This window comes from Schistocerca serialis, chromosome 1, assembly GCF_023864345.2.
Source record: "Schistocerca serialis cubense isolate TAMUIC-IGC-003099 chromosome 1, iqSchSeri2.2, whole genome shotgun sequence".
Lineage (NCBI taxonomy): Eukaryota > Metazoa > Arthropoda > Insecta > Orthoptera > Acrididae > Schistocerca > Schistocerca serialis.
Window position 1 is genome coordinate 147,777,830 of NC_064638.1, and position 26,860 is coordinate 147,804,689.

General features: G+C 47.2%; 33 non-coding genes across 33 annotated transcripts; all 33 read right to left on the reverse strand.

The window, feature by feature from the left end:
* Positions 1-6,056: 6,056 nt before the first annotated feature.
* On the reverse strand, positions 6,057-6,129 carry Trnar-ccu (transfer RNA arginine (anticodon CCU)). Its single transcript has one exon. It is a non-coding gene; the product is annotated as a tRNA-Arg (tRNA).
* A 502-nt stretch (positions 6,130-6,631) lies between these two features.
* On the reverse strand, positions 6,632-6,704 carry Trnar-ccu (transfer RNA arginine (anticodon CCU)). The gene has a single exon. It is a non-coding gene; the product is annotated as a tRNA-Arg (tRNA).
* Positions 6,705-7,206: 502 nt separating this feature from the next.
* On the reverse strand, positions 7,207-7,279 carry Trnar-ccu (transfer RNA arginine (anticodon CCU)). Its single transcript has one exon. It is a non-coding gene; the product is annotated as a tRNA-Arg (tRNA).
* Positions 7,280-7,781: 502 nt separating this feature from the next.
* Positions 7,782-7,854, reverse strand: Trnar-ccu (transfer RNA arginine (anticodon CCU)). The gene has a single exon. It is a non-coding gene; the product is annotated as a tRNA-Arg (tRNA).
* A 502-nt stretch (positions 7,855-8,356) lies between these two features.
* Positions 8,357-8,429, reverse strand: Trnar-ccu (transfer RNA arginine (anticodon CCU)). Its single transcript has one exon. It is a non-coding gene; the product is annotated as a tRNA-Arg (tRNA).
* A 502-nt stretch (positions 8,430-8,931) lies between these two features.
* Positions 8,932-9,004, reverse strand: Trnar-ccu (transfer RNA arginine (anticodon CCU)). Its single transcript has one exon. It is a non-coding gene; the product is annotated as a tRNA-Arg (tRNA).
* A 502-nt stretch (positions 9,005-9,506) lies between these two features.
* Trnar-ccu (transfer RNA arginine (anticodon CCU)) lies at positions 9,507-9,579 on the reverse strand. Its single transcript has one exon. It is a non-coding gene; the product is annotated as a tRNA-Arg (tRNA).
* Positions 9,580-10,081: 502 nt separating this feature from the next.
* Positions 10,082-10,154, reverse strand: Trnar-ccu (transfer RNA arginine (anticodon CCU)). Its single transcript has one exon. It is a non-coding gene; the product is annotated as a tRNA-Arg (tRNA).
* A 502-nt stretch (positions 10,155-10,656) lies between these two features.
* Positions 10,657-10,729, reverse strand: Trnar-ccu (transfer RNA arginine (anticodon CCU)). Its single transcript has one exon. It is a non-coding gene; the product is annotated as a tRNA-Arg (tRNA).
* A 502-nt stretch (positions 10,730-11,231) lies between these two features.
* Trnar-ccu (transfer RNA arginine (anticodon CCU)) lies at positions 11,232-11,304 on the reverse strand. The gene has a single exon. It is a non-coding gene; the product is annotated as a tRNA-Arg (tRNA).
* Positions 11,305-11,806: 502 nt separating this feature from the next.
* Trnar-ccu (transfer RNA arginine (anticodon CCU)) lies at positions 11,807-11,879 on the reverse strand. Its single transcript has one exon. It is a non-coding gene; the product is annotated as a tRNA-Arg (tRNA).
* Positions 11,880-12,381: 502 nt separating this feature from the next.
* Trnar-ccu (transfer RNA arginine (anticodon CCU)) lies at positions 12,382-12,454 on the reverse strand. The gene has a single exon. It is a non-coding gene; the product is annotated as a tRNA-Arg (tRNA).
* Positions 12,455-12,956: 502 nt separating this feature from the next.
* Positions 12,957-13,029, reverse strand: Trnar-ccu (transfer RNA arginine (anticodon CCU)). Its single transcript has one exon. It is a non-coding gene; the product is annotated as a tRNA-Arg (tRNA).
* Positions 13,030-13,531: 502 nt separating this feature from the next.
* Positions 13,532-13,604, reverse strand: Trnar-ccu (transfer RNA arginine (anticodon CCU)). The gene has a single exon. It is a non-coding gene; the product is annotated as a tRNA-Arg (tRNA).
* A 502-nt stretch (positions 13,605-14,106) lies between these two features.
* Trnar-ccu (transfer RNA arginine (anticodon CCU)) lies at positions 14,107-14,179 on the reverse strand. The gene has a single exon. It is a non-coding gene; the product is annotated as a tRNA-Arg (tRNA).
* Positions 14,180-14,681: 502 nt separating this feature from the next.
* Trnar-ccu (transfer RNA arginine (anticodon CCU)) lies at positions 14,682-14,754 on the reverse strand. The gene has a single exon. It is a non-coding gene; the product is annotated as a tRNA-Arg (tRNA).
* A 502-nt stretch (positions 14,755-15,256) lies between these two features.
* On the reverse strand, positions 15,257-15,329 carry Trnar-ccu (transfer RNA arginine (anticodon CCU)). Its single transcript has one exon. It is a non-coding gene; the product is annotated as a tRNA-Arg (tRNA).
* A 502-nt stretch (positions 15,330-15,831) lies between these two features.
* On the reverse strand, positions 15,832-15,904 carry Trnar-ccu (transfer RNA arginine (anticodon CCU)). Its single transcript has one exon. It is a non-coding gene; the product is annotated as a tRNA-Arg (tRNA).
* A 502-nt stretch (positions 15,905-16,406) lies between these two features.
* Trnar-ccu (transfer RNA arginine (anticodon CCU)) lies at positions 16,407-16,479 on the reverse strand. Its single transcript has one exon. It is a non-coding gene; the product is annotated as a tRNA-Arg (tRNA).
* Positions 16,480-16,981: 502 nt separating this feature from the next.
* Positions 16,982-17,054, reverse strand: Trnar-ccu (transfer RNA arginine (anticodon CCU)). The gene has a single exon. It is a non-coding gene; the product is annotated as a tRNA-Arg (tRNA).
* Positions 17,055-17,556: 502 nt separating this feature from the next.
* On the reverse strand, positions 17,557-17,629 carry Trnar-ccu (transfer RNA arginine (anticodon CCU)). The gene has a single exon. It is a non-coding gene; the product is annotated as a tRNA-Arg (tRNA).
* Positions 17,630-18,131: 502 nt separating this feature from the next.
* Trnar-ccu (transfer RNA arginine (anticodon CCU)) lies at positions 18,132-18,204 on the reverse strand. The gene has a single exon. It is a non-coding gene; the product is annotated as a tRNA-Arg (tRNA).
* Positions 18,205-18,706: 502 nt separating this feature from the next.
* On the reverse strand, positions 18,707-18,779 carry Trnar-ccu (transfer RNA arginine (anticodon CCU)). Its single transcript has one exon. It is a non-coding gene; the product is annotated as a tRNA-Arg (tRNA).
* Positions 18,780-19,281: 502 nt separating this feature from the next.
* Positions 19,282-19,354, reverse strand: Trnar-ccu (transfer RNA arginine (anticodon CCU)). The gene has a single exon. It is a non-coding gene; the product is annotated as a tRNA-Arg (tRNA).
* Positions 19,355-19,856: 502 nt separating this feature from the next.
* On the reverse strand, positions 19,857-19,929 carry Trnar-ccu (transfer RNA arginine (anticodon CCU)). Its single transcript has one exon. It is a non-coding gene; the product is annotated as a tRNA-Arg (tRNA).
* A 502-nt stretch (positions 19,930-20,431) lies between these two features.
* On the reverse strand, positions 20,432-20,504 carry Trnar-ccu (transfer RNA arginine (anticodon CCU)). Its single transcript has one exon. It is a non-coding gene; the product is annotated as a tRNA-Arg (tRNA).
* Positions 20,505-21,006: 502 nt separating this feature from the next.
* Trnar-ccu (transfer RNA arginine (anticodon CCU)) lies at positions 21,007-21,079 on the reverse strand. The gene has a single exon. It is a non-coding gene; the product is annotated as a tRNA-Arg (tRNA).
* Positions 21,080-21,581: 502 nt separating this feature from the next.
* Trnar-ccu (transfer RNA arginine (anticodon CCU)) lies at positions 21,582-21,654 on the reverse strand. The gene has a single exon. It is a non-coding gene; the product is annotated as a tRNA-Arg (tRNA).
* A 502-nt stretch (positions 21,655-22,156) lies between these two features.
* Positions 22,157-22,229, reverse strand: Trnar-ccu (transfer RNA arginine (anticodon CCU)). Its single transcript has one exon. It is a non-coding gene; the product is annotated as a tRNA-Arg (tRNA).
* Positions 22,230-22,731: 502 nt separating this feature from the next.
* Positions 22,732-22,804, reverse strand: Trnar-ccu (transfer RNA arginine (anticodon CCU)). Its single transcript has one exon. It is a non-coding gene; the product is annotated as a tRNA-Arg (tRNA).
* A 502-nt stretch (positions 22,805-23,306) lies between these two features.
* Trnar-ccu (transfer RNA arginine (anticodon CCU)) lies at positions 23,307-23,379 on the reverse strand. Its single transcript has one exon. It is a non-coding gene; the product is annotated as a tRNA-Arg (tRNA).
* Positions 23,380-23,881: 502 nt separating this feature from the next.
* On the reverse strand, positions 23,882-23,954 carry Trnar-ccu (transfer RNA arginine (anticodon CCU)). The gene has a single exon. It is a non-coding gene; the product is annotated as a tRNA-Arg (tRNA).
* Positions 23,955-24,456: 502 nt separating this feature from the next.
* Positions 24,457-24,529, reverse strand: Trnar-ccu (transfer RNA arginine (anticodon CCU)). Its single transcript has one exon. It is a non-coding gene; the product is annotated as a tRNA-Arg (tRNA).
* Between the last annotated feature and the right edge of the window lie 2,331 nt (positions 24,530-26,860).

Sequence of the window (26,860 nt, forward strand, 5' to 3'; positions counted from 1 at the left end):
AGTCCTCTCAGTCACAGGGAAGGAACACCCTTCACACGTCCCATGATATTATGTTCAAAATGCTTCGTGGCGGCCATTAAAATGGGTAATGAAAAAAGTCACAAAAAGTAAAATAATCGACACATATCAAAGGAATGAATATACTCCCGAACTTTCCGAACTGTCCGGCGGATAAAGGGAAGTAAAACACAATCCTCTCCGACGTGTTTAAAAAGAAAGTAAAAAATCCTCTGTTCTTAAAAAGCAAACAATCTCCGTGGCAGCGGCGTGCGCAACGCACCCGTGAATGTACGCCGATAACGGAGGAACCAGATGGTATAAAAAAAATGAATGAAAAACAGAAAGAAATCACTAAATGACAGCAAAACACAAACACACACAAACACAGGATAACACTGTGTTAAACTTTTTGTCGTAATTTCCACATTGTAGTGCTGCACAAGCGTAAGCATCGTACTTGTTATGATTCACTGTTCCTGTAGCATTCAATTTGCATTAACTATGTATCCGGACCCGGAGACAATGCAAAACACAGAAGTAAAGAAAAGTCGCAGCAGTGAAGTGTTGATTACAACAGTTTGTCGTGGGCAAATGCAAGTGCAATTTGCAGAAAATTGGCAAAGATTTTGGCATAGTCTTTCCTGGATTTAGTGAGGTCATGTTGCGTGGACAAATAAACCAGATAGGCATAGTCGTCCGTAAGTCGCAATTGCAGGAGGGCGAACACAGTGTGAGCCACGATCCATGCAGTGGCGGCACGCTTCGTATGCGGATAAGGGTTGAAGTCCGGGATCAATGCCGTGTCCGCAGAAAAAGCGGCAGCGCTGGTCCGGTTGATAAGTGCGAGCATCCTGGCGGCAATGTTCCAAGTCGACCGTGACCTCAGGCACACGAAACGATGTTCTAAGGTGTCGTCTTGACGACAGTCTTCACACAAGCTCGATGGAGATAAGTGAATGCGGCGCAGCTTTTCGTTGGTGGGAAGAATTCTGTTAACCACTTGGTACCAAAAGCTGCTGACGTCCGCTGACAAGAAGGGAGCATGAACGTGAGCCCACACCGTCCGCCACGCAGATCGCGGGTAGCGCGCCTCCATCTTATTACCGACTGGCCGTCCTCTTAGTCCCTGGTAGACACGTTTCACAGTCCGTGTGCGATGGTCGAGTACGTCGGCGGCGAGATAACTTTTTTGAATGTAGTATTCTCGAACATAACGCAGCTGAAACGGTATTGTAGTCGGGTCGAGAGGTGCTGCTTCAGATAGAGGCCGATGAATAGCGAACAGAACAGCTGTGGGGCTCGACGGATCCTGTTCAATGGTGACGCTCGTCCGATGAAGGAGCAATGCTGCGGTTTTCATAGCAAAATGAATGAGCCCGAGCCCACCCTGTTCGCGCGGTAAAGTACATGTTTCGTAAGACACCTTGAAAATATGTCCCCGCCACAATAGCCAATAGACTGCCTGTGTTATGGCTCTGCCCAAATTCTTGGGTACCTGAAATAACTGTGCGAGGTACCAGGCTTTGCTGAGCAAGAAAACATTTATTAAAATCACCCGCTGTGTTAATGCGAGGGTGCGAGTAGCGGACAGGCTAGCCATAGCTCGTATGCCATTTAAGACAATACGCCAGTTGTAGGACGCAGTCTGTAACAGATTGGCCCGAAAGCGAACACCCAAAATTTTGTGTTCCTGCTTCACTGTAAACCATGGGCGTTTGAAGCCACGTGTCGCTGCATAAATAGGCAGAAAAACCGTCTTACGGGTATTGATGCTCGCACCGGATGCACGTTCATACTGTGTAAGAACTGCGCGTATTGTAGCAAAGTCGGTAGCCGAGGACACCAAGAGGCCAAGGTCGTCAGCATAAGCGCGACAAACGTGCTTCTCATTCCCAATACGTATTCCCCTACAAACACTATGCAACTTACGCAACAAAGGATCTAAGGAAATAGCGTAAAGCGCCATTGACAGAGGGCACCCTTGTTTGACGGAACAGCAGAGCGGAACAGGTTCCGATAAAAGTCCATTGATACTAATCCGTGAGGTGGAATTTTGGAAAAGGTTAAAAATCATAGTTATATACTTTACACCGAAACCAAACTTCTGGAGCACTCGCCGGAGATATATGTGGCTAACTCTGTCAAAAGCCATTGCAAAATCGACGGATAAAATGCCAAAAGGAATCCTATTCGTCGAAGCATAGGCAATGGCATCTCGGTATGTCGACACAGCACCATAGAGAGTGCGTTGAGGCACTGCACAGTATTGAAAGGGACTAATGAGTTTTTTCATGACCAGCTTCAAGCGGGAAGAGACACATTTGGTGAAGAGTTTGTAATCACCATTAAGAAGGGTGATTGGTCTAAGATTGCACAGTTTCCTGGTGACCGGAACCTTTGGAACCAAGACCACAATACCTTCCAGGAAGGACGCAGGGACATCCACACCATTTAAAATTTCATTAAAAACGTCAGTCAGGGTAGAGCCAAACAAGTGCCAAAAATGCAGATAAAATTCCGGTGGCAACCCATCAGCGCCCGGTGATTTGTTCTGGGAACACAGTTTTAAGACATCACCCACTTCGTCCACGGTAAAGTTTTCTGTGAGACGACGGCGATCCGCTACGGATAAGACGTATGGAACGTCGTGGAGAAGCTCGGAAATCGCGGCAGCATCAGTGTATTTCTCACTGAAAAGTTCGATGAAGTGACGGTGGGCCTCGGCAAGAATTGCCGCCTGGCTATTAAGCCGCGCACCGTCAGCTGATTCCAGCTCTGTGACGTAACGTCGCTTTGCGCGCCGGCGTTCGCGCAGCTGATGAAACACGGAAGGCGCTTCATCAGCAAGCGCCCCGGGGGCTCGGCTCCGTACGACAGATCCGCGCAACGATTCCCGTTTCAAATCCAGAAGACGGAGTTTTATACGCCGAATTGTCGCCATCCGAAGAGCGGGATTGTTTGTGTGCAGGTGGATGGCATCATTTAAACAGCTCTCGTAAAATTGCAATGTAGAACGCTCCCAGTGAGCAACATCCTGACTGAACTCCAGGATGGCCTTGCGTAATGCCGGCTTAACAAATTCTACCCACCAAGACAAAGTGGAGGCATATAGACCACGATATTTCAGCACCCTCTGCCACACACGCACGATAACCGGCGCAAAATGTGGGTGTGAGAGATGTCGCACATTAAACTTCCATAATCGACTTGCGCGGGGTTTATCCGCCAATAGAGAATGAAAGCGGCAGACATACGCACAATGATCGGAAAAAATCACGGGGTGAACAGAGGAGTCCGTAAGACAGTGCTGTTTATCACGAGAAACGTAAATCCTATCGAGCCGACTCCTTCCCGTGGGATAAAAGAAAGTAAAGCCCACGGCCCGCGGGTGTAAATAACACCACGAGTCAATTAAATTCATCTCAGCAACGAGCGTCTGTAATTCTAGGCACTTATACGGCCGTGGCTCCTGATCTCTATCGTCCAGCACGCAATTAAAATCGCCGCCCATGACTACAGGCAGGTGGGGGCCCTGTAAAAGGTGACAAATATCACTGCTATAAAACACACGGCGACGTGGCTGCCCGTCGGCACCAGAAGGGGCGTACACGTTAATATATCTTACGTTGTTGATCGTGCAAGCTACACCACGACCGTTAGGAATTGTAGCGACATTACTATAGTCATGACCAACACGAATTAAAATGGCAGTACCACAATTGCACTCGACATCAAAGTTCAAGAGTACTTGATAGCCCGGAATGGAGTGAAGTAGATCTATCACAACCTCCTGCAAAAACACGACGTCAGCAGCAATGTAATTTAAAAAACCCACAAAACTTGCAAACTTCACAGGCGACTCCAATTTATTAAGATTAATAGTAGCCACAACTGATGGAGGGCGGGCTACCATAGACAACAAGGAAAAACAAATAAAACAAATTAGACGGCAGGAGTGGACCCACCCTCCTCCTCCATATCGTCTGCCCAGTCACAACGTTCAGACGGTGCAGCTGAAGTAGACGGTTCTTGTGTGGGAGGTGCAGACGCGGAATCCTGCGAAGGGGGACGCGTGCGACGCTGGGGGGTGTCTTCCGCCTTACGCTTAACCGAAAGTTGTGCCGGGTTCGTTGCCTGAGACGTCGTAGTGTCCATTGCAAGAGTTACATCAGAGTGGTGCAACATTTCCTTTAACTGCTGTACAACCTGTTCCCGCCTGTCTGCCGACACACTTGTCGTAGGCGCTGGCTGACTGCTCGCCACAGGACGCTGTGGACGACGCCCCCCCGCAACCGACGGCCGAGATTCGACTACGGGGCGAGGCAAGGGCTTGTGCGCCGGCTTTTGCACAGATTTTTGTTTTTGTTTTGACTTCGGACGGGGAACCTGCGTCCATTCCGGAGACGGGCTGCGTTCTCCGCGAGAAAAAGACCGTGTGTCTAAAATCCGCGAGCTACTGGCACTGCGGAAGCGGTCAGTATTGCCACGCCTCTCCGAAACACTTTCACGCCTGGGCTTTGGTTCCTGTGAGGCAGGAACCGCGTCCGGAAACCCGTGAGGTACGGAAGTGGATGGTGACGAATCCACTACAGCAACAGGGGGGGTAACCACCTGAACGGGTTCTGATCCGGTCCGTTCCGGAGCTTCAGGCACAGCCGAAGGCGGAATCGGTACAGTAGCGGCGGGAACTGACTGAGAAAGTACGGACAAGGATTGAACAGTATCAGAACCGGTGGCAGTGGCATCGACATCCATCGCGACCGCAGCAACTAACGGCGTTTCCGTTTCCGCGGAACGTGCCGGTGAACGGGGAACACCTAACAACACGGCCGCGTACGACGCGTCGTCATCTTGCCCACGGGGCGGTAGCTGCACAGGGCGCCTACGCCTAGGACAATTTTGTCTGAAATGGTCTGTGGCATTGCAATAGGAACACGTTTGCGGCTGACCACTATAAGAAATAAAAGCCCGGTGGCCGGCCATAACCAAAAACGAGGGAACGTGCTTCCTCACAATCATCTTTACACTACGGATACCGTTCTCAACCTGATATATATAAGCGGACGACCACTTTTCTTTTGTAATCGACAAAACTGTGCCATAAGGCATAAGGCTACGAGCTATTGTCTCATTCCTAGTCTCAAACGGCAGATTGAATACCCGAACATTTCGAATACCGAATCCAGCATTCGACAGAGTCACATTGCTAATTGTCCCATCAGAGTGTTTGAATTTACGTACGCCACCATTTTCACTGACAAGAGCATCACACAATTCCGGACATTTCAATTTTACGAACAAAGAGTTCAGGAACGCGTCTAATTGCAATCCTAGCACTTCACTTTCAGGAATTTGCAAGTCATTTTTCATCCACGAATGAATTTCGAAAGCAGACGGTCGGGTTACGTTTCTATCAAATTCGCACTGGATATTATTTTCTCGGTCTTCAGAATCCATGTTAACTTACAGTTCAGCTGACTACAGCAGCGAAGAAACAGTCACCGCGAAGAACCGTCGCCGACTGCGAAGCACACGTAAACACCGCCCGAGAGGCTGACTGGCGTTAAGCTGGCGGTGTGCTCGCTGAAATCAACACTTGCCAAGTGTACCCTTCCTGATGCGCTACTCTACGTCTGCAGAGAGTCGGGACGTCGCATGAGCCTTTCCTGTGTGCCTGTACATACTCAGACATATTGAAGTCCAGCCACCTACTTTCCGCTGGCAATTCTTATACCTGCCGTCTTAGGCTATTCCCTTTCTGAACTGTAAGTCCTGCACACAAGACAGGTAAGTGACTATTCATATGGGTCATACCGTTTACCAACAAGTAATTTTAAAATAGCGTTTCCTTTCACAGCGCCATCACGCTTTGAAACACTTCCGCAGCTAACAGGTCGATTGATAATGGCCATCGTTTCGTTTCAGGTTGTCAGTAAGTGTGAATTTTCATATCGTCGTCATACCTGTGATACCTGTAAGCACTCACAAACACCAACTTTCTCAACTATTACACCTGTATGTGGTGAGACTGATTTTGCCCCAGTGAGTAAAACGTGTACCTCTGGTGGGACTCGAACCCACAATCCCCGGTTTAGGAGACCGATGCCTTATCCATTAGGCCACAGAGGCTGACTGGCTTTAATCTGGCGGTGTGCTCGCTCAAATCAACACTTGCCAAGTGTACCCTTCCTGATGCGCTACTCTACGTCTGCAGAGAGTCGGGACGTCGCATGAGCCTTTCCTGTGTGCCTGTACATACTCAGACATATTGAAGTCCAGCCACCTACTTTCCGCTGGCAATTCTTATACCTGCCGTCTTAGGCTATTCCCTTTCTGAACTGTAAGTCCTGCACACAAGACAGGTAAGTGACTATTCATATGGGTCATACCGTTTACCAACAAGTAATTTTAAAATAGCGTTTCCTTTCACAGCGCCATCACGCTTTGAAACACTTCCGCAGCTAACAGGTCGATTGATAATGGCCATCGTTTCGTTTCAGGTTGTCAGTAAGTGTGAATTTTCATATCGTCGTCATACCTGTGATACCTGTAAGCACTCACAAACACCAACTTTCTCAACTATTACACCTGTATGTGGTGAGACTGATTTTGCCCCAGTGAGTAAAACGTGTACCTCTGGTGGGACTCGAACCCACAATCCCCGGTTTAGGAGACCGATGCCTTATCCATTAGGCCACAGAGGCTGACTGGCTTTAATCTGGCGGTGTGCTCGCTCAAATCAACACTTGCCAAGTGTACCCTTCCTGATGCGCTACTCTACGTCTGCAGAGAGTCGGGACGTCGCATGAGCCTTTCCTGTGTGCCTGTACATACTCAGACATATTGAAGTCCAGCCACCTACTTTCCGCTGGCAATTCTTATACCTGCCGTCTTAGGCTATTCCCTTTCTGAACTGTAAGTCCTGCACACAAGACAGGTAAGTGACTATTCATATGGGTCATACCGTTTACCAACAAGTAATTTTAAAATAGCGTTTCCTTTCACAGCGCCATCACGCTTTGAAACACTTCCGCAGCTAACAGGTCGATTGATAATGGCCATCGTTTCGTTTCAGGTTGTCAGTAAGTGTGAATTTTCATATCGTTGTCATACCTGTGATACCTGTAAGCACTCACAAACACCAACTTTCTCAACTATTACACCTGTATGTGGTGAGACTGATTTTGCCCCAGTGAGTAAAACGTGTACCTCTGGTGGGACTCGAACCCACAATCCCCGGTTTAGGAGACCGATGCCTTATCCATTAGGCCACAGAGGCTGACTGGCTTTAATCTGGCGGTGTGCTCGCTCAAATCAACACTTGCCAAGTGTACCCTTCCTGATGCGCTACTCTACGTCTGCAGAGAGTCGGGACGTCGCATGAGCCTTTCCTGTGTGCCTGTACATACTCAGACATATTGAAGTCCAGCCACCTACTTTCCGCTGGCAATTCTTATACCTGCCGTCTTAGGCTATTCCCTTTCTGAACTGTAAGTCCTGCACACAAGACAGGTAAGTGACTATTCATATGGGTCATACCGTTTACCAACAAGTAATTTTAAAATAGCGTTTCCTTTCACAGCGCCATCACGCTTTGAAACACTTCCGCAGCTAACAGGTCGATTGATAATGGCCATCGTTTCGTTTCAGGTTGTCAGTAAGTGTGAATTTTCATATCGTCGTCATACCTGTGATACCTGTAAGCACTCACAAACACCAACTTTCTCAACTATTACACCTGTATGTGGTGAGACTGATTTTGCCCCAGTGAGTAAAACGTGTACCTCTGGTGGGACTCGAACCCACAATCCCCGGTTTAGGAGACCGATGCCTTATCCATTAGGCCACAGAGGCTGACTGGCTTTAATCTGGCGGTGTGCTCGCTCAAATCAACACTTGCCAAGTGTACCCTTCCTGATGCGCTACTCTACGTCTGCAGAGAGTCGGGACGTCGCATGAGCCTTTCCTGTGTGCCTGTACATACTCAGACATATTGAAGTCCAGCCACCTACTTTCCGCTGGCAATTCTTATACCTGCCGTCTTAGGCTATTCCCTTTCTGAACTGTAAGTCCTGCACACAAGACAGGTAAGTGACTATTCATATGGGTCATACCGTTTACCAACAAGTAATTTTAAAATAGCGTTTCCTTTCACAGCGCCATCACGCTTTGAAACACTTCCGCAGCTAACAGGTCGATTGATAATGGCCATCGTTTCGTTTCAGGTTGTCAGTAAGTGTGAATTTTCATATCGTCGTCATACCTGTGATACCTGTAAGCACTCACAAACACCAACTTTCTCAACTATTACACCTGTATGTGGTGAGACTGATTTTGCCCCAGTGAGTAAAACGTGTACCTCTGGTGGGACTCGAACCCACAATCCCCGGTTTAGGAGACCGATGCCTTATCCATTAGGCCACAGAGGCTGACTGGCTTTAATCTGGCGGTGTGCTCGCTCAAATCAACACTTGCCAAGTGTACCCTTCCTGATGCGCTACTCTACGTCTGCAGAGAGTCGGGACGTCGCATGAGCCTTTCCTGTGTGCCTGTACATACTCAGACATATTGAAGTCCAGCCACCTACTTTCCGCTGGCAATTCTTATACCTGCCGTCTTAGGCTATTCCCTTTCTGAACTGTAAGTCCTGCACACAAGACAGGTAAGTGACTATTCATATGGGTCATACCGTTTACCAACAAGTAATTTTAAAATAGCGTTTCCTTTCACAGCGCCATCACGCTTTGAAACACTTCCGCAGCTAACAGGTCGATTGATAATGGCCATCGTTTCGTTTCAGGTTGTCAGTAAGTGTGAATTTTCATATCGTCGTCATACCTGTGATACCTGTAAGCACTCACAAACACCAACTTTCTCAACTATTACACCTGTATGTGGTGAGACTGATTTTGCCCCAGTGAGTAAAACGTGTACCTCTGGTGGGACTCGAACCCACAATCCCCGGTTTAGGAGACCGATGCCTTATCCATTAGGCCACAGAGGCTGACTGGCTTTAATCTGGCGGTGTGCTCGCTCAAATCAACACTTGCCAAGTGTACCCTTCCTGATGCGCTACTCTACGTCTGCAGAGAGTCGGGACGTCGCATGAGCCTTTCCTGTGTGCCTGTACATACTCAGACATATTGAAGTCCAGCCACCTACTTTCCGCTGGCAATTCTTATACCTGCCGTCTTAGGCTATTCCCTTTCTGAACTGTAAGTCCTGCACACAAGACAGGTAAGTGACTATTCATATGGGTCATACCGTTTACCAACAAGTAATTTTAAAATAGCGTTTCCTTTCACAGCGCCATCAAGCTTTGAAACACTTCCGCAGCTAACAGGTCGATTGATAATGGCCATCGTTTCGTTTCAGGTTGTCAGTAAGTGTGAATTTTCATATCGTCGTCATACCTGTGATACCTGTAAGCACTCACAAACACCAACTTTCTCAACTATTACACCTGTATGTGGTGAGACTGATTTTGCCCCAGTGAGTAAAACGTGTACCTCTGGTGGGACTCGAACCCACAATCCCCGGTTTAGGAGACCGATGCCTTATCCATTAGGCCACAGAGGCTGACTGGCTTTAATCTGGCGGTGTGCTCGCTCAAATCAACACTTGCCAAGTGTACCCTTCCTGATGCGCTACTCTACGTCTGCAGAGAGTCGGGACGTCGCATGAGCCTTTCCTGTGTGCCTGTACATACTCAGACATATTGAAGTCCAGCCACCTACTTTCCGCTGGCAATTCTTATACCTGCCGTCTTAGGCTATTCCCTTTCTGAACTGTAAGTCCTGCACACAAGACAGGTAAGTGACTATTCATATGGGTCATACCGTTTACCAACAAGTAATTTTAAAATAGCGTTTCCTTTCACAGCGCCATCACGCTTTGAAACACTTCCGCAGCTAACAGGTCGATTGATAATGGCCATCGTTTCGTTTCAGGTTGTCAGTAAGTGTGAATTTTCATATCGTCGTCATACCTGTGATACCTGTAAGCACTCACAAACACCAACTTTCTCAACTATTACACCTGTATGTGGTGAGACTGATTTTGCCCCAGTGAGTAAAACGTGTACCTCTGGTGGGACTCGAACCCACAATCCCCGGTTTAGGAGACCGATGCCTTATCCATTAGGCCACAGAGGCTGACTGGCTTTAATCTGGCGGTGTGCTCGCTCAAATCAACACTTGCCAAGTGTACCCTTCCTGATGCGCTACTCTACGTCTGCAGAGAGTCGGGACGTCGCATGAGCCTTTCCTGTGTGCCTGTACATACTCAGACATATTGAAGTCCAGCCACCTACTTTCCGCTGGCAATTCTTATACCTGCCGTCTTAGGCTATTCCCTTTCTGAACTGTAAGTCCTGCACACAAGACAGGTAAGTGACTATTCATATGGGTCATACCGTTTACCAACAAGTAATTTTAAAATAGCGTTTCCTTTCACAGCGCCATCACGCTTTGAAACACTTCCGCAGCTAACAGGTCGATTGATAATGGCCATCGTTTCGTTTCAGGTTGTCAGTAAGTGTGAATTTTCATATCGTTGTCATACCTGTGATACCTGTAAGCACTCACAAACACCAACTTTCTCAACTATTACACCTGTATGTGGTGAGACTGATTTTGCCCCAGTGAGTAAAACGTGTACCTCTGGTGGGACTCGAACCCACAATCCCCGGTTTAGGAGACCGATGCCTTATCCATTAGGCCACAGAGGCTGACTGGCTTTAATCTGGCGGTGTGCTCGCTCAAATCAACACTTGCCAAGTGTACCCTTCCTGATGCGCTACTCTACGTCTGCAGAGAGTCGGGACGTCGCATGAGCCTTTCCTGTGTGCCTGTACATACTCAGACATATTGAAGTCCAGCCACCTACTTTCCGCTGGCAATTCTTATACCTGCCGTCTTAGGCTATTCCCTTTCTGAACTGTAAGTCCTGCACACAAGACAGGTAAGTGACTATTCATATGGGTCATACCGTTTACCAACAAGTAATTTTAAAATAGCGTTTCCTTTCACAGCGCCATCACGCTTTGAAACACTTCCGCAGCTAACAGGTCGATTGATAATGGCCATCGTTTCGTTTCAGGTTGTCAGTAAGTGTGAATTTTCATATCGTCGTCATACCTGTGATACCTGTAAGCACTCACAAACACCAACTTTCTCAACTATTACACCTGTATGTGGTGAGACTGATTTTGCCCCAGTGAGTAAAACGTGTACCTCTGGTGGGACTCGAACCCACAATCCCCGGTTTAGGAGACCGATGCCTTATCCATTAGGCCACAGAGGCTGACTGGCTTTAATCTGGCGGTGTGCTCGCTCAAATCAACACTTGCCAAGTGTACCCTTCCTGATGCGCTACTCTACGTCTGCAGAGAGTCGGGACGTCGCATGAGCCTTTCCTGTGTGCCTGTACATACTCAGACATATTGAAGTCCAGCCACCTACTTTCCGCTGGCAATTCTTATACCTGCCGTCTTAGGCTATTCCCTTTCTGAACTGTAAGTCCTGCACACAAGACAGGTAAGTGACTATTCATATGGGTCATACCGTTTACCAACAAGTAATTTTAAAATAGCGTTTCCTTTCACAGCGCCATCACGCTTTGAAACACTTCCGCAGCTAACAGGTCGATTGATAATGGCCATCGTTTCGTTTCAGGTTGTCAGTAAGTGTGAATTTTCATATCGTCGTCATACCTGTGATACCTGTAAGCACTCACAAACACCAACTTTCTCAACTATTACACCTGTATGTGGTGAGACTGATTTTGCCCCAGTGAGTAAAACGTGTACCTCTGGTGGGACTCGAACCCACAATCCCCGGTTTAGGAGACCGATGCCTTATCCATTAGGCCACAGAGGCTGACTGGCTTTAATCTGGCGGTGTGCTCGCTCAAATCAACACTTGCCAAGTGTACCCTTCCTGATGCGCTACTCTACGTCTGCAGAGAGTCGGGACGTCGCATGAGCCTTTCCTGTGTGCCTGTACATACTCAGACATATTGAAGTCCAGCCACCTACTTTCCGCTGGCAATTCTTATACCTGCCGTCTTAGGCTATTCCCTTTCTGAACTGTAAGTCCTGCACACAAGACAGGTAAGTGACTATTCATATGGGTCATACCGTTTACCAACAAGTAATTTTAAAATAGCGTTTCCTTTCACAGCGCCATCACGCTTTGAAACACTTCCGCAGCTAACAGGTCGATTGATAATGGCCATCGTTTCGTTTCAGGTTGTCAGTAAGTGTGAATTTTCATATCGTCGTCATACCTGTGATACCTGTAAGCACTCACAAACACCAACTTTCTCAACTATTACACCTGTATGTGGTGAGACTGATTTTGCCCCAGTGAGTAAAACGTGTACCTCTGGTGGGACTCGAACCCACAATCCCCGGTTTAGGAGACCGATGCCTTATCCATTAGGCCACAGAGGCTGACTGGCTTTAATCTGGCGGTGTGCTCGCTCAAATCAACACTTGCCAAGTGTACCCTTCCTGATGCGCTACTCTACGTCTGCAGAGAGTCGGGACGTCGCATGAGCCTTTCCTGTGTGCCTGTACATACTCAGACATATTGAAGTCCAGCCACCTACTTTCCGCTGGCAATTCTTATACCTGCCGTCTTAGGCTATTCCCTTTCTGAACTGTAAGTCCTGCACACAAGACAGGTAAGTGACTATTCATATGGGTCATACCGTTTACCAACAAGTAATTTTAAAATAGCGTTTCCTTTCACAGCGCCATCACGCTTTGAAACACTTCCGCAGCTAACAGGTCGATTGATAATGGCCATCGTTTCGTTTCAGGTTGTCAGTAAGTGTGAATTTTCATATCGTCGTCATACCTGTGATACCTGTAAGCACTCACAAACACCAACTTTCTCAACTATTACACCTGTATGTGGTGAGACTGATTTTGCCCCAGTGAGTAAAACGTGTACCTCTGGTGGGACTCGAACCCACAATCCCCGGTTTAGGAGACCGATGCCTTATCCATTAGGCCACAGAGGCTGACTGGCTTTAATCTGGCGGTGTGCTCGCTCAAATCAACACTTGCCAAGTGTACCCTTCCTGATGCGCTACTCTACGTCTGCAGAGAGTCGGGACGTCGCATGAGCCTTTCCTGTGTGCCTGTACATACTCAGACATATTGAAGTCCAGCCACCTACTTTCCGCTGGCAATTCTTATACCTGCCGTCTTAGGCTATTCCCTTTCTGAACTGTAAGTCCTGCACACAAGACAGGTAAGTGACTATTCATATGGGTCATACCGTTTACCAACAAGTAATTTTAAAATAGCGTTTCCTTTCACAGCGCCATCACGCTTTGAAACACTTCCGCAGCTAACAGGTCGATTGATAATGGCCATCGTTTCGTTTCAGGTTGTCAGTAAGTGTGAATTTTCATATCGTCGTCATACCTGTGATACCTGTAAGCACTCACAAACACCAACTTTCTCAACTATTACACCTGTATGTGGTGAGACTGATTTTGCCCCAGTGAGTAAAACGTGTACCTCTGGTGGGACTCGAACCCACAATCCCCGGTTTAGGAGACCGATGCCTTATCCATTAGGCCACAGAGGCTGACTGGCTTTAATCTGGCGGTGTGCTCGCTCAAATCAACACTTGCCAAGTGTACCCTTCCTGATGCGCTACTCTACGTCTGCAGAGAGTCGGGACGTCGCATGAGCCTTTCCTGTGTGCCTGTACATACTCAGACATATTGAAGTCCAGCCACCTACTTTCCGCTGGCAATTCTTATACCTGCCGTCTTAGGCTATTCCCTTTCTGAACTGTAAGTCCTGCACACAAGACAGGTAAGTGACTATTCATATGGGTCATACCGTTTACCAACAAGTAATTTTAAAATAGCGTTTCCTTTCACAGCGCCATCACGCTTTGAAACACTTCCGCAGCTAACAGGTCGATTGATAATGGCCATCGTTTCGTTTCAGGTTGTCAGTAAGTGTGAATTTTCATATCGTTGTCATACCTGTGATACCTGTAAGCACTCACAAACACCAACTTTCTCAACTATTACACCTGTATGTGGTGAGACTGATTTTGCCCCAGTGAGTAAAACGTGTACCTCTGGTGGGACTCGAACCCACAATCCCCGGTTTAGGAGACCGATGCCTTATCCATTAGGCCACAGAGGCTGACTGGCTTTAATCTGGCGGTGTGCTCGCTCAAATCAACACTTGCCAAGTGTACCCTTCCTGATGCGCTACTCTACGTCTGCAGAGAGTCGGGACGTCGCATGAGCCTTTCCTGTGTGCCTGTACATACTCAGACATATTGAAGTCCAGCCACCTACTTTCCGCTGGCAATTCTTATACCTGCCGTCTTAGGCTATTCCCTTTCTGAACTGTAAGTCCTGCACACAAGACAGGTAAGTGACTATTCATATGGGTCATACCGTTTACCAACAAGTAATTTTAAAATAGCGTTTCCTTTCACAGCGCCATCACGCTTTGAAACACTTCCGCAGCTAACAGGTCGATTGATAATGGCCATCGTTTCGTTTCAGGTTGTCAGTAAGTGTGAATTTTCATATCGTCGTCATACCTGTGATACCTGTAAGCACTCACAAACACCAACTTTCTCAACTATTACACCTGTATGTGGTGAGACTGATTTTGCCCCAGTGAGTAAAACGTGTACCTCTGGTGGGACTCGAACCCACAATCCCCGGTTTAGGAGACCGATGCCTTATCCATTAGGCCACAGAGGCTGACTGGCTTTAATCTGGCGGTGTGCTCGCTCAAATCAACACTTGCCAAGTGTACCCTTCCTGATGCGCTACTCTACGTCTGCAGAGAGTCGGGACGTCGCATGAGCCTTTCCTGTGTGCCTGTACATACTCAGACATATTGAAGTCCAGCCACCTACTTTCCGCTGGCAATTCTTATACCTGCCGTCTTAGGCTATTCCCTTTCTGAACTGTAAGTCCTGCACACAAGACAGGTAAGTGACTATTCATATGGGTCATACCGTTTACCAACAAGTAATTTTAAAATAGCGTTTCCTTTCACAGCGCCATCACGCTTTGAAACACTTCCGCAGCTAACAGGTCGATTGATAATGGCCATCGTTTCGTTTCAGGTTGTCAGTAAGTGTGAATTTTCATATCGTCGTCATACCTGTGATACCTGTAAGCACTCACAAACACCAACTTTCTCAACTATTACACCTGTATGTGGTGAGACTGATTTTGCCCCAGTGAGTAAAACGTGTACCTCTGGTGGGACTCGAACCCACAATCCCCGGTTTAGGAGACCGATGCCTTATCCATTAGGCCACAGAGGCTGACTGGCTTTAATCTGGCGGTGTGCTCGCTCAAATCAACACTTGCCAAGTGTACCCTTCCTGATGCGCTACTCTACGTCTGCAGAGAGTCGGGACGTCGCATGAGCCTTTCCTGTGTGCCTGTACATACTCAGACATATTGAAGTCCAGCCACCTACTTTCCGCTGGCAATTCTTATACCTGCCGTCTTAGGCTATTCCCTTTCTGAACTGTAAGTCCTGCACACAAGACAGGTAAGTGACTATTCATATGGGTCATACCGTTTACCAACAAGTAATTTTAAAATAGCGTTTCCTTTCACAGCGCCATCACGCTTTGAAACACTTCCGCAGCTAACAGGTCGATTGATAATGGCCATCGTTTCGTTTCAGGTTGTCAGTAAGTGTGAATTTTCATATCGTCGTCATACCTGTGATACCTGTAAGCACTCACAAACACCAACTTTCTCAACTATTACACCTGTATGTGGTGAGACTGATTTTGCCCCAGTGAGTAAAACGTGTACCTCTGGTGGGACTCGAACCCACAATCCCCGGTTTAGGAGACCGATGCCTTATCCATTAGGCCACAGAGGCTGACTGGCTTTAATCTGGCGGTGTGCTCGCTCAAATCAACACTTGCCAAGTGTACCCTTCCTGATGCGCTACTCTACGTCTGCAGAGAGTCGGGACGTCGCATGAGCCTTTCCTGTGTGCCTGTACATACTCAGACATATTGAAGTCCAGCCACCTACTTTCCGCTGGCAATTCTTATACCTGCCGTCTTAGGCTATTCCCTTTCTGAACTGTAAGTCCTGCACACAAGACAGGTAAGTGACTATTCATATGGGTCATACCGTTTACCAACAAGTAATTTTAAAATAGCGTTTCCTTTCACAGCGCCATCACGCTTTGAAACACTTCCGCAGCTAACAGGTCGATTGATAATGGCCATCGTTTCGTTTCAGGTTGTCAGTAAGTGTGAATTTTCATATCGTCGTCATACCTGTGATACCTGTAAGCACTCACAAACACCAACTTTCTCAACTATTACACCTGTATGTGGTGAGACTGATTTTGCCCCAGTGAGTAAAACGTGTACCTCTGGTGGGACTCGAACCCACAATCCCCGGTTTAGGAGACCGATGCCTTATCCATTAGGCCACAGAGGCTGACTGGCTTTAATCTGGCGGTGTGCTCGCTCAAATCAACACTTGCCAAGTGTACCCTTCCTGATGCGCTACTCTACGTCTGCAGAGAGTCGGGACGTCGCATGAGCCTTTCCTGTGTGCCTGTACATACTCAGACATATTGAAGTCCAGCCACCTACTTTCCGCTGGCAATTCTTATACCTGCCGTCTTAGGCTATTCCCTTTCTGAACTGTAAGTCCTGCACACAAGACAGGTAAGTGACTATTCATATGGGTCATACCGTTTACCAACAAGTAATTTTAAAATAGCGTTTCCTTTCACAGCGCCATCACGCTTTGAAACACTTCCGCAGCTAACAGGTCGATTGATAATGGCCATCGTTTCGTTTCAGGTTGTCAGTAAGTGTGAATTTTCATATCGTCGTCATACCTGTGATACCTGTAAGCACTCACAAACACCAACTTTCTCAACTATTACACCTGTATGTGGTGAGACTGATTTTGCCCCAGTGAGTAAAACGTGTACCTCTGGTGGGACTCGAACCCACAATCCCCGGTTTAGGAGACCGATGCCTTATCCATTAGGCCACAGAGGCTGACTGGCTTTAATCTGGCGGTGTGCTCGCTCAAATCAACACTTGCCAAGTGTACCCTTCCTGATGCGCTACTCTACGTCTGCAGAGAGTCGGGACGTCGCATGAGCCTTTCCTGTGTGCCTGTACATACTCAGACATATTGAAGTCCAGCCACCTACTTTCCGCTGGCAATTCTTATACCTGCCGTCTTAGGCTATTCCCTTTCTGAACTGTAAGTCCTGCACACAAGACAGGTAAGTGACTATTCATATGGGTCATACCGTTTACCAACAAGTAATTTTAAAATAGCGTTTCCTTTCACAGCGCCATCACGCTTTGAAACACTTCCGCAGCTAACAGGTCGATTGATAATGGCCATCGTTTCGTTTCAGGTTGTCAGTAAGTGTGAATTTTCATATCGTTGTCATACCTGTGATACCTGTAAGCACTCACAAACACCAACTTTCTCAACTATTACACCTGTATGTGGTGAGACTGATTTTGCCCCAGTGAGTAAAACGTGTACCTCTGGTGGGACTCGAACCCACAATCCCCGGTTTAGGAGACCGATGCCTTATCCATTAGGCCACAGAGGCTGACTGGCTTTAATCTGGCGGTGTGCTCGCTCAAATCAACACTTGCCAAGTGTACCCTTCCTGATGCGCTACTCTACGTCTGCAGAGAGTCGGGACGTCGCATGAGCCTTTCCTGTGTGCCTGTACATACTCAGACATATTGAAGTCCAGCCACCTACTTTCCGCTGGCAATTCTTATACCTGCCGTCTTAGGCTATTCCCTTTCTGAACTGTAAGTCCTGCACACAAGACAGGTAAGTGACTATTCATATGGGTCATACCGTTTACCAACAAGTAATTTTAAAATAGCGTTTCCTTTCACAGCGCCATCACGCTTTGAAACACTTCCGCAGCTAACAGGTCGATTGATAATGGCCATCGTTTCGTTTCAGGTTGTCAGTAAGTGTGAATTTTCATATCGTCGTCATACCTGTGATACCTGTAAGCACTCACAAACACCAACTTTCTCAACTATTACACCTGTATGTGGTGAGACTGATTTTGCCCCAGTGAGTAAAACGTGTACCTCTGGTGGGACTCGAACCCACAATCCCCGGTTTAGGAGACCGATGCCTTATCCATTAGGCCACAGAGGCTGACTGGCTTTAATCTGGCGGTGTGCTCGCTCAAATCAACACTTGCCAAGTGTACCCTTCCTGATGCGCTACTCTACGTCTGCAGAGAGTCGGGACGTCGCATGAGCCTTTCCTGTGTGCCTGTACATACTCAGACATATTGAAGTCCAGCCACCTACTTTCCGCTGGCAATTCTTATACCTGCCGTCTTAGGCTATTCCCTTTCTGAACTGTAAGTCCTGCACACAAGACAGGTAAGTGACTATTCATATGGGTCATACCGTTTACCAACAAGTAATTTTAAAATAGCGTTTCCTTTCACAGCGCCATCACGCTTTGAAACACTTCCGCAGCTAACAGGTCGATTGATAATGGCCATCGTTTCGTTTCAGGTTGTCAGTAAGTGTGAATTTTCATATCGTCGTCATACCTGTGATACCTGTAAGCACTCACAAACACCAACTTTCTCAACTATTACACCTGTATGTGGTGAGACTGATTTTGCCCCAGTGAGTAAAACGTGTACCTCTGGTGGGACTCGAACCCACAATCCCCGGTTTAGGAGACCGATGCCTTATCCATTAGGCCACAGAGGCTGACTGGCTTTAATCTGGCGGTGTGCTCGCTCAAATCAACACTTGCCAAGTGTACCCTTCCTGATGCGCTACTCTACGTCTGCAGAGAGTCGGGACGTCGCATGAGCCTTTCCTGTGTGCCTGTACATACTCAGACATATTGAAGTCCAGCCACCTACTTTCCGCTGGCAATTCTTATACCTGCCGTCTTAGGCTATTCCCTTTCTGAACTGTAAGTCCTGCACACAAGACAGGTAAGTGACTATTCATATGGGTCATACCGTTTACCAACAAGTAATTTTAAAATAGCGTTTCCTTTCACAGCGCCATCACGCTTTGAAACACTTCCGCAGCTAACAGGTCGATTGATAATGGCCATCGTTTCGTTTCAGGTTGTCAGTAAGTGTGAATTTTCATATCGTCGTCATACCTGTGATACCTGTAAGCACTCACAAACACCAACTTTCTCAACTATTACACCTGTATGTGGTGAGACTGATTTTGCCCCAGTGAGTAAAACGTGTACCTCTGGTGGGACTCGAACCCACAATCCCCGGTTTAGGAGACCGATGCCTTATCCATTAGGCCACAGAGGCTGACTGGCTTTAATCTGGCGGTGTGCTCGCTCAAATCAACACTTGCCAAGTGTACCCTTCCTGATGCGCTACTCTACGTCTGCAGAGAGTCGGGACGTCGCATGAGCCTTTCCTGTGTGCCTGTACATACTCAGACATATTGAAGTCCAGCCACCTACTTTCCGCTGGCAATTCTTATACCTGCCGTCTTAGGCTATTCCCTTTCTGAACTGTAAGTCCTGCACACAAGACAGGTAAGTGACTATTCATATGGGTCATACCGTTTACCAACAAGTAATTTTAAAATAGCGTTTCCTTTCACAGCGCCATCACGCTTTGAAACACTTCCGCAGCTAACAGGTCGATTGATAATGGCCATCGTTTCGTTTCAGGTTGTCAGTAAGTGTGAATTTTCATATCGTCGTCATACCTGTGATACCTGTAAGCACTCACAAACACCAACTTTCTCAACTATTACACCTGTATGTGGTGAGACTGATTTTGCCCCAGTGAGTAAAACGTGTACCTCTGGTGGGACTCGAACCCACAATCCCCGGTTTAGGAGACCGATGCCTTATCCATTAGGCCACAGAGGCTGACTGGCTTTAATCTGGCGGTGTGCTCGCTCAAATCAACACTTGCCAAGTGTACCCTTCCTGATGCGCTACTCTACGTCTGCAGAGAGTCGGGACGTCGCATGAGCCTTTCCTGTGTGCCTGTACATACTCAGACATATTGAAGTCCAGCCACCTACTTTCCGCTGGCAATTCTTATACCTGCCGTCTTAGGCTATTCCCTTTCTGAACTGTAAGTCCTGCACACAAGACAGGTAAGTGACTATTCATATGGGTCATACCGTTTACCAACAAGTAATTTTAAAATAGCGTTTCCTTTCACAGCGCCATCACGCTTTGAAACACTTCCGCAGCTAACAGGTCGATTGATAATGGCCATCGTTTCGTTTCAGGTTGTCAGTAAGTGTGAATTTTCATATCGTCGTCATACCTGTGATACCTGTAAGCACTCACAAACACCAACTTTCTCAACTATTACACCTGTATGTGGTGAGACTGATTTTGCCCCAGTGAGTAAAACGTGTACCTCTGGTGGGACTCGAACCCACAATCCCCGGTTTAGGAGACCGATGCCTTATCCATTAGGCCACAGAGGCTGACTGGCTTTAATCTGGCGGTGTGCTCGCTCAAATCAACACTTGCCAAGTGTACCCTTCCTGATGCGCTACTCTACGTCTGCAGAGAGTCGGGACGTCGCATGAGCCTTTCCTGTGTGCCTGTACATACTCAGACATATTGAAGTCCAGCCACCTACTTTCCGCTGGCAATTCTTATACCTGCCGTCTTAGGCTATTCCCTTTCTGAACTGTAAGTCCTGCACACAAGACAGGTAAGTGACTATTCATATGGGTCATACCGTTTACCAACAAGTAATTTTAAAATAGCGTTTCCTTTCACAGCGCCATCACGCTTTGAAACACTTCCGCAGCTAACAGGTCGATTGATAATGGCCATCGTTTCGTTTCAGGTTGTCAGTAAGTGTGAATTTTCATATCGTCGTCATACCTGTGATACCTGTAAGCACTCACAAACACCAACTTTCTCAACTATTACACCTGTATGTGGTGAGACTGATTTTGCCCCAGTGAGTAAAACGTGTACCTCTGGTGGGACTCGAACCCACAATCCCCGGTTTAGGAGACCGATGCCTTATCCATTAGGCCACAGAGGCTGACTGGCTTTAATCTGGCGGTGTGCTCGCTCAAATCAACACTTGCCAAGTGTACCCTTCCTGATGCGCTACTCTACGTCTGCAGAGAGTCGGGACGTCGCATGAGCCTTTCCTGTGTGCCTGTACATACTCAGACATATTGAAGTCCAGCCACCTACTTTCCGCTGGCAATTCTTATACCTGCCGTCTTAGGCTATTCCCTTTCTGAACTGTAAGTCCTGCACACAAGACAGGTAAGTGACTATTCATATGGGTCATACCGTTTACCAACAAGTAATTTTAAAATAGCGTTTCCTTTCACAGCGCCATCACGCTTTGAAACACTTCCGCAGCTAACAGGTCGATTGATAATGGCCATCGTTTCGTTTCAGGTTGTCAGTAAGTGTGAATTTTCATATCGTCGTCATACCTGTGATACCTGTAAGCACTCACAAACACCAACTTTCTCAACTATTACACCTGTATGTGGTGAGACTGATTTTGCCCCAGTGAGTAAAACGTGTACCTCTGGTGGGACTCGAACCCACAATCCCCGGTTTAGGAGACCGATGCCTTATCCATTAGGCCACAGAGGCTGACTGGCTTTAATCTGGCGGTGTGCTCGCTCAAATCAACACTTGCCAAGTGTACCCTTCCTGATGCGCTACTCTACGTCTGCAGAGAGTCGGGACGTCGCATGAGCCTTTCCTGTGTGCCTGTACATACTCAGACATATTGAAGTCCAGCCACCTACTTTCCGCTGGCAATTCTTATACCTGCCGTCTTAGGCTATTCCCTTTCTGAACTGTAAGTCCTGCACACAAGACAGGTAAGTGACTATTCATATGGGTCATACCGTTTACCAACAAGTAATTTTAAAATAGCGTTTCCTTTCACAGCGCCATCACGCTTTGAAACACTTCCGCAGCTAACAGGTCGATTGATAATGGCCATCGTTTCGTTTCAGGTTGTCAGTAAGTGTGAATTTTCATATCGTCGTCATACCTGTGATACCTGTAAGCACTCACAAACACCAACTTTCTCAACTATTACACCTGTATGTGGTGAGACTGATTTTGCCCCAGTGAGTAAAACGTGTACCTCTGGTGGGACTCGAACCCACAATCCCCGGTTTAGGAGACCGATGCCTTATCCATTAGGCCACAGAGGCTGACTGGCTTTAATCTGGCGGTGTGCTCGCTCAAATCAACACTTGCCAAGTGTACCCTTCCTGATGCGCTACTCTACGTCTGCAGAGAGTCGGGACGTCGCATGAGCCTTTCCTGTGTGCCTGTACATACTCAGACATATTGAAGTCCAGCCACCTACTTTCCGCTGGCAATTCTTATACCTGCCGTCTTAGGCTATTCCCTTTCTGAACTGTAAGTCCTGCACACAAGACAGGTAAGTGACTATTCATATGGGTCATACCGTTTACCAACAAGTAATTTTAAAATAGCGTTTCCTTTCACAGCGCCATCACGCTTTGAAACACTTCCGCAGCTAACAGGTCGATTGATAATGGCCATCGTTTCGTTTCAGGTTGTCAGTAAGTGTGAATTTTCATATCGTCGTCATACCTGTGATACCTGTAAGCACTCACAAACACCAACTTTCTCAACTATTACACCTGTATGTGGTGAGACTGATTTTGCCCCAGTGAGTAAAACGTGTACCTCTGGTGGGACTCGAACCCACAATCCCCGGTTTAGGAGACCGATGCCTTATCCATTAGGCCACAGAGGCTGACTGGCTTTAATCTGGCGGTGTGCTCGCTCAAATCAACACTTGCCAAGTGTACCCTTCCTGATGCGCTACTCTACGTCTGCAGAGAGTCGGGACGTCGCATGAGCCTTTCCTGTGTGCCTGTACATACTCAGACATATTGAAGTCCAGCCACCTACTTTCCGCTGGCAATTCTTATACCTGCCGTCTTAGGCTATTCCCTTTCTGAACTGTAAGTCCTGCACACAAGACAGGTAAGTGACTATTCATATGGGTCATACCGTTTACCAACAAGTAATTTTAAAATAGCGTTTCCTTTCACAGCGCCATCACGCTTTGAAACACTTCCGCAGCTAACAGGTCGATTGATAATGGCCATCGTTTCGTTTCAGGTTGTCAGTAAGTGTGAATTTTCATATCGTCGTCATACCTGTGATACCTGTAAGCACTCACAAACACCAACTTTCTCAACTATTACACCTGTATGTGGTGAGACTGATTTTGCCCCAGTGAGTAAAACGTGTACCTCTGGTGGGACTCGAACCCACAATCCCCGGTTTAGGAGACCGATGCCTTATCCATTAGGCCACAGAGGCTGACTGGCTTTAATCTGGCGGTGTGCTCGCTCAAATCAACACTTGCCAAGTGTACCCTTCCTGATGCGCTACTCTACGTCTGCAGAGAGTCGGGACGTCGCATGAGCCTTTCCTGTGTGCCTGTACATACTCAGACATATTGAAGTCCAGCCACCTACTTTCCGCTGGCAATTCTTATACCTGCCGTCTTAGGCTATTCCCTTTCTGAACTGTAAGTCCTGCACACAAGACAGGTAAGTGACTATTCATATGGGTCATACCGTTTACCAACAAGTAATTTTAAAATAGCGTTTCCTTTCACAGCGCCATCACGCTTTGAAACACTTCCGCAGCTAACAGGTCGATTGATAATGGCCATCGTTTCGTTTCAGGTTGTCAGTAAGTGTGAATTTTCATATCGTCGTCATACCTGTGATACCTGTAAGCACTCACAAACACCAACTTTCTCAACTATTACACCTGTATGTGGTGAGACTGATTTTGCCCCAGTGAGTAAAACGTGTACCTCTGGTGGGACTCGAACCCACAATCCCCGGTTTAGGAGACCGATGCCTTATCCATTAGGCCACAGAGGCTGACTGGCTTTAATCTGGCGGTGTGCTCGCTCAAATCAACACTTGCCAAGTGTACCCTTCCTGATGCGCTACTCTACGTCTGCAGAGAGTCGGGACGTCGCATGAGCCTTTCCTGTGTGCCTGTACATACTCAGACATATTGAAGTCCAGCCACCTACTTTCCGCTGGCAATTCTTATACCTGCCGTCTTAGGCTATTCCCTTTCTGAACTGTAAGTCCTGCACACAAGACAGGTAAGTGACTATTCATATGGGTCATACCGTTTACCAACAAGTAATTTTAAAATAGCGTTTCCTTTCACAGCGCCATCACGCTTTGAAACACTTCCGCAGCTAACAGGTCGATTGATAATGGCCATCGTTTCGTTTCAGGTTGTCAGTAAGTGTGAATTTTCATATCGTCGTCATACCTGTGATACCTGTAAGCACTCACAAACACCAACTTTCTCAACTATTACACCTGTATGTGGTGAGACTGATTTTGCCCCAGTGAGTAAAACGTGTACCTCTGGTGGGACTCGAACCCACAATCCCCGGTTTAGGAGACCGATGCCTTATCCATTAGGCCACAGAGGCTGACTGGCTTTAAGCTGGCGGTGTGCTCGCTCAAATCAACACTTGCCAAGTGTACCCTTCCTGATGCGCTACTCTACGTCTGCAGAGAGTCGGGACGTCGCATGAGCCCTTCCTGTGTGCCTGTACATACTCTGACGTATCGAGGGTAATGCATCATTCTCATGTTTCTCGTAGTCGAATGTCGTTTTGTTGTCGTATGTATAGTATTCTAACCGAGCGTCAGCGAGCGTCAGTCGAGCTAAGTCGGCCAAGTCGGTCTTTTGAATTTATGCCTGTATGTAAGGATATACTGAAGTGCTGGAGTAAGACCATGATATGCCTGTATGTAAGGATATACTGAAGTGCTGGAGTAAGACCATCATTTAAATTTATATTTGGATGTAGGGATATAGTGAAGTGCTGGAATATATCGTGGTGATGAATAATCTGTAGTCAGTGTTGTGCACCGATCAAGCAGAATGTTGGGTGCTCTGTCTGTGTGTGGAATGGGGCATTTGCGCCATATATTTGTGTTGGTCACAATGTAGATTTTTATGTCATTGGATCTCGGGACTAGCATTTCGGAAACTGTGTCTGTTGTCTGCTGTTTAGGTGCGCTGTGGTCAGTGTTCCAACACGTAGCGATACCGAGGTGAAATCATGCCCGCATTTTTGCTGTAGCTTATTCACCTCTTATTACAGATATCGGACGCCGTAGGCTGGTGAACTGTGATTTTTAACTTTCAAAATTTATTTCTTAAAGAGAATTTATTTTATTTACTGGCGATTCATCAAGAACTTTGACACATTTAATCACACTAGGTGAGTGTGGAAATACTTGCCAGGAAGTAACTGATGGAAAATTACTTTTATTAAATGTGAATGTATTCCTAAAAGCTTTTTCAAAACAGGTTTAAAATTATAAGCTGAAATCACACTCGAAATAGGACGTCACAATTTAACAAATGTTAATTTTATTGCTAAAAGCGTTTTCAGAAAAGATTTATAATTATAAGCAGAAAAGCACCCTCGAAATATCAAGTTACAGTTTTATTTAGAGGCAAAGAACAATATCAACAGTAGGAGCCTTTTGGCTGCGGAGATTGCCTGCTGCGTTTCAACATGGCTGTAGTCATAACCGCTCACAACAACCTCTGAATGAGTGCACTGGTGCCAATGAGCAACACACCAGATTACTTTAAAAAAAATTTTTACAACTCACACAAACATGTAAACTATGCACCCCATAAGAGGATTGGAAATGGTATAACCCTCAAAATATTTGCCACCGAAAGTGCAAATTTTTAACGGCTCTTACGGTGGAAGGGTGGTAAGCTTATAAACTAAAATATCTATTTAAATAAATGCAGACTTACTTCAAATGTTCAACATGCTCTACATTACATATATACCACCTCGCAAGATGATAAGCAAGATAGTAACATATTTCAAGAATTCGGCTTTTAAGCAATAAATTCGTCAACCGAATCCGACAAACATGACAGAGGCAGCTATTAACGTACGACAGACAGACAGACAAACACTACCTAACAAACGCGAACGAGAGACAGACGAGCAGGCTGGGGAGAAGAGACTGACCAATAAAACAAGAAGAATTTAACAACTAAATGACACAACCTATGTCCAGTCACTTCTAATAAGCTGCAATGTCTAGCGAAGACCTGGCGCAGCACCTCCAAAACGCTCTCCCGAACCGTCCGCTGCCAGCCGCTTTAACGGACGCAGGAAGGCGCTCCGATCTCCCGTCTCACGGCGTCGCAGCTCGCACCGGCCAGGCCGACGTTGTGGGTTGACTCCTGTTGCTCTCGTTTTTGCCGCGAAACCAATATCCCACGCTATAAGAAACGGCCAGTGGACTCACGTGGCGACCTCACATGCGCCGACGCTCCAGGCGGACAAGTCATCTTGTGTCGCAGTGCGCGACCGACCAACCGATCGATCCAACCACCTATCCTCATTGCCTGAGCAAACTCGAGGAGACTGGCGGTCTAACACATACTAGCACTCCGGAGGACCGGCACACACTAACCGCCTCGCCAATGCCGATGAGAGACAGACCCAGACTAACTTGGCTGAGCAAACTGACCAGACTCGCCCAGACTGACAGACTGCCCTGGCTGACCAACTGCCTCCGACTGACTGATTGGCACTCCACACGACCGACTGACTGCCGAACTCATAGCGCCCCTTAAATGCACGTCAACAGGCTACCTTTCCCCTTTCACACCAGAGGGAGACACCAAAGCTGCGATTGCCACAGCGGCGCCACCGCCAGCAACGGAGGGCGACTGCTGTACACTACGCGCTGCGGCGCGCTCTTCAAAACAGCAA